This window comes from Molothrus ater, chromosome 2 (assembly GCF_012460135.2).
Source record: "Molothrus ater isolate BHLD 08-10-18 breed brown headed cowbird chromosome 2, BPBGC_Mater_1.1, whole genome shotgun sequence".
Classification (NCBI taxonomy): domain Eukaryota; kingdom Metazoa; phylum Chordata; class Aves; order Passeriformes; family Icteridae; genus Molothrus; species Molothrus ater.
In genome coordinates, this window is record NC_050479.2 from 101,578,435 (window position 1) to 101,590,750 (window position 12,316).

A 12,316-nucleotide genomic window follows, 5' to 3' on the forward strand; every position below is an offset into this window, starting at 1 on the left:
ACCCTTTTAGGAAATAATTTTTTCCTAATTTCCAATTTAAACAGGCTGTGGCACAACTCGAGGCCTTTTCCTCTGATCCTGTCTCTTGTTCCCTGTGAGAAGACTGACCCTTTTCTGGCTCCCCCCTCCTGTCAGGAAGTTATATAGAGTGAGAAGGTGTCCTTTCCCCCCAGCCTCCTCCTTCCTGTTTTAGGGAAGAGCAGAGTTGTGTCTCTGAACTCACTAACCATTCAGACATGCCCAAACACTGAGCTCTGAGCTCTGTATCTTATATCCTGATACCTTAATCAGTCTTATTTCCTAACCCACTCAGGCATTTGCACACCTTGGGCCATGACAAAGCTCCAAACACATTCCCCTTGTCTTTTCCCTTTTCAGTTATATAGTCATTTATTCAATCTTCTATGGCTTGCATTTAGTTTGGGAAAATTAAGCTCCTTTAATCTCTCAATAAGCCATCTTCTGTAACACCTCTGTCGGTGGCATTGTTACTCAGTGGAGCAATGTCCCTCTCAGAGTATGAGGAGGAACCTGTAAGACCAGAGTCATGGAAGTGTGGGCTTTTTAAGTCACCGGGCTTTGCAAGTCAGCATGGTAAGACATGCCCACGTGACTTGCACATGGACACTGGCCAGGATCCAGGATCAGGGCTGGGAAAGCCTAACACAGAGGATCTGCAGGAAGAAATGCAAGGAACAATGCAGTGGCTCGTGCAGGATGCCAGGATACTGCACAGCTGGCAGGAGGAGCTGGCCATGAAGTGGACCTGTGGAGTTCCTTGCTGAAGGCCCATCACATATAGAACTATGGAACTTAGTGCTCCAGCAGAAGATCTATAAGCATTCTTCAGATCACTGATCCTCTCTTCCAATCATAGATCATCCCCTTTTATTTACCTTAAAGCCTCTCAGTCATTCATATGTACTCCTAGAGCTAATTTGCCCTCCAGTGCACAAAATTATCAGAAGGCAACTGGATGTACCGTCTTGGTAGTTGCACAGTGGATTCTCTAAGTCCCATTCCTTTCTGACCCAGAACTCCTTCAGTTATAAGTGTTCCTCCCTTGGGAGGTCCTCATCCTTTCCACCACCCCAAACCTATGTGATACCATTTCACCAAGCTTGGTCTTTGTCCCTCTCCAGCTCTGAGTGAGGACATGGATATGAGAGAAGCTCACTTCTGCCTGGTGGGTTTTTTGGTTTTGGGGGGTTTTAATATAAATTCTTTCAAATATTTCTCCCCCATCTAGCTGTGATGAAATCACTTCTTCTTATTCTGGCTGTGTTATGCCAGTGATTTTCATAAAAGAATTTGATGTCCTTTAGAGCACTTGATTTATTGGTCAATTTTTTTTTAATGTATTTCAATTATTCTCTTTATGCAGCACTCTGATATGGATTTGTTTTGGCTCCTGTCCCATTTGGCCTCAAAACACTCTCACAACATACATGAATCATAAGCACATTTTGCAAGGAAAACAAGAACGCCCCAGCCTGAACCTTGTGAACCCACCAGGAAGAAGCTGTGCATGATTATAAAATAATTTAGGATGTGAGAGGCCACTAAAACTCCCCTCTAAACTGTCACCTGTGGTGTTGTCATATTCTCTTGTCCCTGGTGATAGATGTTAGGCATGGGAGGGATTGGTGCCAGGACATGTCCTGCAAAGCAGAGGGAGTGCCTGGAAGAGCCAGAGTAAATGGAGCTTTCCTGCATCTCCCTGGGACAGTGGTGTGGAGCTGAACACTCTACACAGAGGGAGCTGCAAGTGTGGTCTGGCTCTGGCTTTGGAGATGCAGTCTCACCTACCTTTAGCCCAGGGCATCTCCATTCCTATAAAATGGAGGCAAAAGACTCCTAAGAAGATGTGGGGCTCCTACCTGATTGTATTCCTCATTCTCACTTCATTCCAGCTTTTGTCAGTTATCTCCTGGGAGCAATGGGATGAGCTGCCATCCCCTTCCTCTGACTCTTGTCAGTGATTACCAAGGAGTTAGGTGCCTGCCTTTGTGATGGCTACCGCTGTAGGGTGTGTTTTCCCTAAATAAACCCACGGTGCACTCCTCGAAGGTCTTGCCCTGAGCTTTGCCGTGCTGTTCTCACAATGCCACAGCATGATTTCCTAAAAGAATTGGTGGATATGTGTGTACTGGGTGTGGGGGAGAATGTGTACAGACAGCATGTGATGAGATGTCAGCTGGTGGTGTGAGAAAAGAAGCCAGTCCACCTTTGTTATCAGATCCTGCAGAGATAGAAACATCTGCTCACATGGTCATTGCCAGTCATCTTGCTCTTCATGCCATCACAAAATGCAGGAGAAGCTATCAGAAATGTCCCTGGATGGTCTCCATTAGCTTAGGTTTGACTGAAAGGTGCCTTGGCCTCATGTGAGGATGCCAGGAGAAGAAGGTTTATCAGGTACCCTATTAATCAGCTTCCAAAACATCGTGGTTATCGTGGCACAGGGGGTGTTTGACAAGGAACCACTGCTTGGGACTCTGAATTGTGTTTTCTTTTCCTAATAAAGAACTGTTATTCCTGTTCCCATACCTTTGCCTGAGAGCCCCTTAATTTCAAAAAATAATAATTCGGATGGAGAGGGTTTACATTTTCCATTTCAAGAGAGGCTCCTGCCTTCCTTAGCAGACACCTGTCTTTTCAACCCTTGACAAGAATGAGCAGCCATGCTTCAAGATACAGATATAGATATAGAGATATATAACCATGTATTTCTCTGAGATGTTAAGTATTTTCTTTTAGTTCTGCAGCTTCTAACACCCATTAGATCTGCATGGTATCTGCAGAGCAGCAAAGTCTCCTGATTCTGCAAAACCTCACCAGGCGGTTTGTCCATGGTTTTGTTATAAATAAAGATGATTAATGCATGACTGAGTGTTTCCATGGGGCATGAGGCCAGGCTGGCTGCAGGTGAGGGACTCTCCAAAAGAGGCTCAAAAGCCCTTCGTGCACATGCCAATCCCCAGTCCCCAGGTAGGTGCAAGATGCTGTGCAAATACCTGTGTGATGGCACTGCTGAACACAGATCTAGGACATGGATTAGCTCCAGAGTGGGAGCTGTTGCAATGGATCTGTACAGACTTGCACCCTCCAGAACACATTAATATCTCGGAATAACAGAAACACAGAATGGTCTGGGCTGAAAGTAATATACATCAAAGATCTTATTTCTCCAGTCCCCTGCCATGGGAGGGGACACTTTCCACTAGACCAGGTTGCTCCAAGCCTCATCCAACCTGGTCTTGAACACTTCCAGGCATGGGGCAGTCAATGGTTCTCTGGAAAATTTGTGCCATGGCCTCCCCACCCTCACAGCCAAGAATTTCTCCCTGATACCCCTTCTAACCCTGCCCTCTGGCAGTGGGAAGCCATTCCCCTTTGTCCTGTCCCTCCAGGCCCTTGTCCAAAGTCCGTCTCCAGCTCTTGGAGTCTCTTTAGGGACTGGCAGGGCCTCTAAGGTCTTCCCAGAGTCTTAATGGTGCCCCTGTTATCCAGGAGGAGGCAGTCTGAGAACTGCTGAGCTGCTTGGATGTTCATAAATCTATGGGACCAGATGGGATCCATCCCAGGGTGATGAGGGAGCTGGCAGATGAGCTTGCAAAGCCACTCTCCATCATTTACGAGCAGTCCTGGCTCACTGGGAAGGTTCCAGATGAATGGAAGCTGGCCAATCTGATGTCCATTAGCAGAAAGGGTGGGAAGGAGAATCCTGGTAATTATAGGCCAGTCAGTCTGATCTCAGTACCCAGTAAGGTTATGGAACAGTTTGTGCTGAGTGTCATCATGCAGCACTTACAGGATGGGCAGGGTATCAGACCCAGCCAGCATGGGTTTAGGAGGGGTAGGTTGTGTTTGACCATCCTGGTCTCCTTTTATGACCAGGTGACCCACCTGGTGGATGCAGGAAAGGCTCTGGATGTTGTGTACCTGGACTTCAGCAAGGCTTTGATGCTGTCTCCCACAGCACACTCCTGGAACAGCTGGCAGCCCAGGGCTTGGACAGGAGCACTCTGTGCTGGGTTAGGAACTGGCTGGATGGCCGGGCCCAGAGAGTGCTGGTGAACGGTGCCACATCCAGCTGGGGGCAGCCAGCAGGGGTGTCCCTCAGGGCTCTGTGCTGGGACCAGCTCTGTTCAATATCTTTATTGATGACATGGATGAGGGGATTGAGTCTTTCATTGGCAAATTTGCAGATGACACTAAGCTGGGAAGCTGGGCGTGTGTGTCAATCTGTTGGAAGGAAGGAGGGCTCTGCAGAGAGACCTGGATCAGTTGGATGGATGGGCAGAGTCCAATGGGATGGAGTTTAATAAGTCCAAGTGCCAAGTCCTGCATTTTGGCCACAATAACCCCCTGCAGCATTACAGGCTGGGGACAGAGTGGCTGGGCAGTGCCCAGGCAGAAAGGGACCTGGGGGTGCTGGCTGACATGAACATGAGCCAGCCGTGTGCCCTGCTGGCCAAGAAGGCCAATGGCTCCTGGCCAGTGTCAGGAACAGTGTGGCCAGCAGGAGCAGGGAGGTCACCCTTCCCCTGGACTGGGCACTGGTGAGGCCACACCCTGAGTGCTGTGTCCAGTTCTGGCCCCTCAGTTTGGGAAGGACCTTGAGACACTTGAGCGCATCCAGAGGAGGCAACGAGGCTGGTGAGGGGCTGGGAACACAAACCCTGTGAGGAGGGACTGAGGGAGCTGGGGGTGTTCAGCCTGGAGAAAAGGAGACTCAGAGGTGACCTTATCACTCTCTACAACTTCCTGAAAGGTGGCTGCAGCCAGGTGGGGGTTGGTCTCTTTTGCCAGGCAACAACTGACAGAATGAGAGGTCACAGTCTTAAGCTGCACCAAGGGAAATTTAGGCTGGATATTAGGAGAAAGTTTTTTATGGGAAGAGTGATAAAGTACTGGAATGACCTGCCTGGGGAGGTGGTGGAGTCACCATCCCTGGATGGGTTTAAAAAAAGACTGGATGTGGCACTCGGTGCCATGGTTTAGTTGAGGTTTTAGGGCTGGGTTGGACTCAATAATCTTGAAGGTCTCTTCCAACCTTGTGATTCTGTGATTCTCTTGTCCAGTCTGAACACCTCCATCTCTCCCAGCCTGTCTCCAGAACAGATGGGCTTCAGCCCTGTGATCATTTCAGTCGCCTCCTCTGGACTCATTCCAATAGGTCCACATCCTTCTTCCCACAAAACTTCCCTGTTATATTAAGAACAACTCAATTCACTAACAGCTCTCAGTGCAGCAAGTCCTGAAACAGAAACACAGATGCACTACTGTATGGCAAAGACCCCAGTCATTTAAAAATGAGGCTAATTCTTGTGAAGCACATGAAGGGCCATTATCAGTTTTAATTTCTTGAGGGACACCTAATGAGGAAAATGCTTGTGAAAAATGCTGGCAAACATGTGTAGATGTTTCTCCTGTATGTACAGAAGCAAAAACTGCATTTGAAAATGTGTCAATAGAGACATGGATATTTTTAAGCTTCCCAAAAGAAGGGTACTTTATGACATCTGTTTGCCATTTCTGCAAACTTTCCAACCCTCTTGGGTTGGTGACTCCTGTAGAAGGGATGGGTTGGACTAGCTGGTAGTCAGGGCAAGCCCTTACTATGGCTTGTGCTTGCTCTAGAGAAATGTGAAAATCTCATCTGAGTGCCTGTGCATTTTGGTGAAAAAAGGCATGACACAATTTAGCTTGTTCACCAATGTTAGACAAGGTAGCTGCAGGAAGCACCAAAGTGGAATCTTCAGTGTCTCCTGCAGCTCCCTCATCACACACTGCTGATGCCAATGCATCAGCTCATGCATTCCCTTCTGCCATAAATCCTGAGAGACCAGAGTGAGCTCTGACGTGAGCAACAAAATAAGGATTAGTTCTGTCTAACAAAATTTGATAAAGACAGGTGAGCCAAAGACACAATTTGTTGTTGCTAACATCTTTTAAAAGAGACCTTTCAAGTCTCTTAACAATGTTCGCAACATATGCTGAATCAGTGACTAGGTTAAAAGGTTCTGGGAAGAGCTGAAATGCTCTTATAACTGCTGCCAATGCAACAACCTGAGAAGAACCTTCGACTTTTTGAACATCTTGTTCCCAGGATTGAGTATTTTTATTTTGCCATGTAATTACTGCTTTGTGTGCTTGTCCTGACCCATCAGTGAAGAGAGTAACTGCATCTAAAGGCTCTTCACTGATCAGGGGTTTCTCTTTGTAGCATAATATATAGCTTTGATCATTTTGTGTGCTAGATAATGAATGGAGCAAACACCTGGAAAATCTAACAAGGCATACAGCAAATCTTCTGATTTTTGCATTGCCCAATCAAAATAGGATTTAGTCATAGGTAAATGGATGATTGCAGATTTGTGACCTGCTATAGAAAGAAGCCTTGCCCTTTGATGTTAATTTGAGAAATCATCTCTAAAGATGTGAAGATTGTCTTTGGTGACTTGTAAGCAAGACAAACCCATTCAATTATCAACAAGGATCACTTTGAGAGGAGTCCCATTGAAATATGAGGCCATACAGTCTCAGGGTTTCTCCTAAAACTGCAAGGACAAGAGGTTTATCTGGAACATAGCGATGTGTTTGTCCATTTTGCAGAGCATTGGTAATTTTCTGTAAAGCCTTGCTAGCTTCAAGAGTAGGAGATCTGGGGATGTTTTTTTGGCTCCCTCAGTGGTTCTTGGTGGTGGTGGCTGTGAAAAACGCCAATCACTTGTTTTTAAAATTTTAAAAGTTTAATAGTAATAAAATGGTTATAAAAATAGTAATATAATTAGAGTAATAAACATTTGGACAATTTGGATTAGGACAATACAAGACAATAGGAACAAAGATTTACGGATGGTCCCGGTACCTTTTTCTGGGCAAAATAAGCCCGAAAAAGGACACACATTAACAGAGGATTAACCCTTAAAAACAATAGTCTGTTGCATATTCATACACCTCATACATGATGCATAAATTCCACTCAAACAAAGGATTCTGTCTGGTCAGTGTCAACTTCTTCCTCTGAATCCTGATGGCGCCTTCAGGGCTGAGTGAGGCAGGAAGAAGTTCATTTCTTCTGATAAGAGAGCAATAAATTCTCTTTCTCTGAAAGATTTAGGTGTCCTGTGGCTGCTATCTGGTGTGAGTACCTAATTCCTTTCTTCAAAAAATATCCCACATACATGGTTCCTATTTTAACCTTATGTTATAACTTAAAACTATATTTAACCCATTACGTAAGAAAATTAATACAGCATAACTTTCTAACAAAACACATATAATATTCATTTTAATATTCGCGAAAAGCCAGTCATGAAACACGCATTTTTCACAGTGGCGACTTGCTTGGCGATGAGAGGCAGGTCCTGCTGTCCCTGCGGAGCCAGCTCCCGGCCCCCGTCCTGGTCCTTCCCGACCGCCTCGGGTGCATCGAGCGCCCGCAGCGCCCGGCGGGTGGCGGTGCCCGAGCCGTGGGGGCTGCCCTTGTGTGAAACCGGCTCTTTGATTTCCTGAGGGGATATGGGATCCCCCGTTCTGAGACTGCCGGGCTGCTGGAAGTCTGATCCCTGCGGGGATTCTTCAGAACCGGGAAGCGGCGCCGGGGAATTACCGGGGCTCGGCATTTCTTTTTGGGTTGAAAGCTCTCCTCCAGGCACTGGGGAGTCCCTGGGGTCATTTTGAAACAAATCTGGTTGTTTTTCGGGGTTTCTTAGTCTTGGATTTTAAAGGATCAGCCTCATCTCCTGCGGCAGAACAGTTTCCAGGTTATTTTACCTCCGCTACCGCAGCCGCAGTTGCTGTTTCCCTCTGTGCCTTCCCCCGCTGCCCGCGGCTGCAGAGGCTGGGCGAGGCTGGAAACCGAGAGGAGGGTTCAGGTGGAACGGCACAGGGAAAAGGGTGCAAAAGATTTCTACAAGCGTGCGGCAAGCGGGGACTAAATCTGCTGCTGCTTTGTCGCGGCGAGAAATAGCATTGTATAATTTGACCCCTACGGAGTCCCAGTAGTCTCTGGTATCCAGAGACTGGGATCGGCATTTGTGAATTTGATCTCAGTGCATGTGAAAAACGCCAGTCACTTGTTTTTAAAATTTTAAAAGTTTAATAGTAATAAAATCGTTATAAAAATGGCAATATAATTAGAGTAATAAAAATTTGAACAATTGAGATTAGGACAATACGAGACAATAGAAACAAAGAGTTATGGACGTCCGGGTACCTTTTTCTGGGCAGCATAAGCCCTAAAAAGGACACACGTTAACAGAGGATTAACCCTTAAAAACAATAACCTGTTGCATATTCATTCACCTCATACATGATGCATAAATTCCATTCAAACACAGGATTCTGTCTGGTCACTGTCGTCTTCTTCCTCTTAATCCTAATGGCGTGTTCATGGCTGAGCGAGGCGGGAAGAAGTTCATTTATTCTGATAAGAGAGAATAAATTCTCTTTCTCTGAAAGATTTAGGTGTCCTGTGGCTGCCATCTCGCTGCGAGTCCTTTCTTTAGAAAAAGTATCTTTCATAGCATTGTTTCTCTTTTAACATTATGTTATAACCTAAAACTATATTTAACACACTACTTAAGAAAATTACTATGGCATAACTTTCTAACATAACACATATAATATTCATTTTTATATTCGTGAAAAGCCAATCATAAAATACGCATTTTTCACAGTGCATGCTAGAAGGTTTTAAAGTTATTTTTTTGGTCATTTACTTGGACTGGATTTAATAAAAGATTTTAATGCTGATACATATCCTTCTGAGTGACAGACCTATTCTGCCCCGTTATTCCTGTGCTCACCTGCTGTCCAGCTATGCAGCAGGTGCTGCACGCTGAGGCTCCGATCCAGGTACTGTCCAGCAGCAACTCCTCTCCAGGCCCCAGTCACCCTCCTTCAGGTGCCTGATCCTTGTGGCTGCTTCATTCTGAGTTCACTGGGAGGTCTCTCACTGCCAGTAAGTCCAAGTTTGCCAACTAAAACGTGGGCAGCATTGTAAGAGCCTGAATGAGGCATGCAGGACTCCAGGCTGCTCTCCAAAATGCAGTTTATTACATCCAATACATTACAGCAGTCCAGGGTCGTGGGTGACAGAGCCTGTGCCTGCAGCTGTCAGCTCCAGCTGCAGGCAGGCCTGGACACCCTTTGGTTTTGGTTACAATGCATTAGATACTTTTCTTTGCTGAGCATCTTAATACAGAAGAACCAATCTATACCTTAACTTTTACCTATAGCCTATCATAACTACTGTAATTACCATATTCATGTTACTATTCTCCAGTCACTAAAAGTTAGTACATTACAGTTTAAGCTAGAAGTTGTTCTTCAGTTTTCTTGCAGTGGAGAATTCTGAGACCTTTTTTCTACTTGCAACATTGGCAGACTTGTTTGCCTGTGCTATCTTTCTGCTTGGTAAAAATATCTTTTTGTTTGAGGTGGTTTTATCCTTTGCTCTAAGTCATAAAAACCCCTTCTAACTAACATACCCTTTGTCTTCTTGGATATCCAGTAAGACTGGCTCAGCAGTTCTTTTCCTCTGTATCAAACTTTCTTTCATTTCTATTCCTTCTTCAGATTCTACATTCAAAAATCTCTCTGCCAAGCATACATATCTGTGAGACTTTCTTGTCAAACCTTCATCCTTCCCAACACACTTTGCAAGGTTTTCTGCAGGAAAGTCCACAAACATGTGCAGGGCCTCTGTGGGCAGCAGTTCTCAGAGCAAGACTGGGTTCACACTCTCCGAAATCACCATGGCAGCTTTAAGATAAATGAAATTATTGAGACTATTTAAAAATAAACACAGTCTTGAACTTCACCAGTCAGAAAGCTTGATCCCATTGCAATACTTTGATTGCACATCTTCCTTGCAGACCTTGCGTCACCATCATAAGGTCACTCTTTTCCAGTTTTCCTTGTTCCTGTTTCTATACATATATTAATTTTCTGTAATACCATAGTCCATTCAATGTGTGAGAAACAACCATTCACTTTTAAAATTTTCAAAGGTTTATTAAACCTTAACGAAATCCAGCAAAGGTCTGAATCAGGAAAAATAGCAGCTTGCCGGGAGCACATGACCAGCTGCCATGTGCTCTTCTACAAAATGGCTGCTCCGCCTTTTATGGCCCTGGGGGTTGCATTAGGCAGCCCTGGCCCACCGCAAAGTCTGCCAGGCAACTTTGTCTTTGTCCTCCTTTGGTGGAGACTTTCTTGAAACTTGTTTGGAGGTCAGGTGTTGTCATGCTGTGCCCCCCAGCAACAAGCTTTCCCCATTCCCAACTGCCCATGCAAGGGGCTGGGTATGTTATAGATGGATAATGAGATGATTTGGTCCCACAATTAAAAGATAACTATTGTGTGAATATTAAGAAAAGCTTTAGTGATGTATAGTTATGTTATTGTAGTTTAGATGTCCCCTGTTCTCCCCACAGTTCCCTTTCCCCCCTGTGTTGCTGCCATCAGACAGCCTGGGCTGTCTAGGACAGGTACAAAGAAGGCTGCACAGGTGTCCCTGGCATGGGGCAGTGGGGAATGGAAAAGCTCAGGGGGTTGCTCAGGGGGTGCAGCACGGCAACACCTGACCCCCAATCAAGTCACAAGAGAGCAATCTCCACTGATAAATGGCAAAGAAGAGCTGAGTGACAGACTCTGGGAGGGCTGGGCTGGCTGATGCAACCCCCAGGGCTATAAAAGACTGAGCATCCATCCTGAAGATGAACTGGCCATGTGGTATCCACGAGGGGCAGTTCCCAGCACTGCAGCTTTTTCCTTTTACAGTCCTTTGTTGTATTTTTGTTAAGGTTTAATAAACCTGTTTAAATTTTCAAAGTGAGCAGTTGTTTCTCACACAGGTACATGCCTTCCCTCCATGTCTCGGACAACCCTGACAACCCAGGCTGTCTGATGACAACAATACCAGGGTGGAAGGGGACTATGGGGAGAACAGAGGGCATATGAACAACAAACCACAATAACATAACTATACATCAATAAAGCTTCTCTTAACATACAACATTCATCCCTTAATTGTGAGAGCCAATCATCTCATTACTCATCTATAACAAATGCAAAAGCTGTTTCCTATCGTGTGCATGGAAACACAGAGATGGGGTCTGACAACAGCAGTTTCATGATGATTCAGTGGAGCCCCCGCAGCCCTCGTGCAGCTGCTTGAAAACCACCAAGGAGTGCAGGTTGAGAGTGGCTAAACGTGATCCTAGGTGTGCCCAGATGGGCAGGAGAACAAGGGCACTTCACCTGTGTCAGCAATGGTATGTCCAAAAGGACTGGGGCAGTGACCATCCCACTCTGCTGAGCCCTGCTGAGGCACATCCAGTCCTGGGTCCAGTTCTGGGCCCCTTACTCTGACAAGGACATTGAGGAGTTGGACCATGTAGAGAAGGGAATGGAGCTGGAGAAGGGTCTGGACCATGAGGAGTGGCTGAGGGACATGGGGGGTTCAACCTGGAAAAAAAAGGCTCCTTTTCGCCTTTCAACCTGGAGAAAATGGGGAACCTTCTCACTGTCTTCAGCTCCTGGGGCAGGACTTCCCCCCACCGCAGCAGAGCTTATCTGCTCTATCCATTAGATGGTGCATAGCTCCAGACATTCTCCCTGCCCTCATGAATTGATAAGCTAACCCAGGCCAGCTTGCCTACCTGGTGAGTTATTTCTCTCTGTCAGGTGGAATTCCCAATAAAAACCTGGCCTCGAGAAGAAGATGTGGGGAGATAAACTGGAATTGCTGACTGGGAGACCCTTCACGTTACAAACTATAAAAGCTACGCAGACTTTCACAGAGGAAGAAGCCTCCTACACACACCTTGGAAAAGTGTAGGACTTCTCCCCAGAGTTTAGATGCAAATTCTGTGGATACTTTCCTGAAAACTGAGTGAAAGAATTCTATGTGTACTCCTTCATCAATGTGGTGGTAAGTTACATTGAATCCTAATCTATACTATCTCTTAGCTAGCTGTAATATAGGTACCTTTTTATAGTGCACTGTGTTTTATCTACTAGGAGTTGTTTTTGTTTTATCCTGTGTAGTAAATAGTCTGTTCAAAGTCTTATGTCTGTTAATTTTGTGTCTATTCAATAAATAATTCATTTTGTAATAGACCAAATAAGCCAGTATTAAGAACTTGTGAACAAGAGCAATCTGGGTGCAGGCTGCCCCTAACAGAGCAGTGCCAGAAATCTGAGCCAAAGGCAGGACTTGTCCTAAGCTTATCTTCATTCATAATAATTCCTTGGAGGCAGGTTGGAGCCAGGTGGAGGTTGGGCTCTGCTCCCAGGT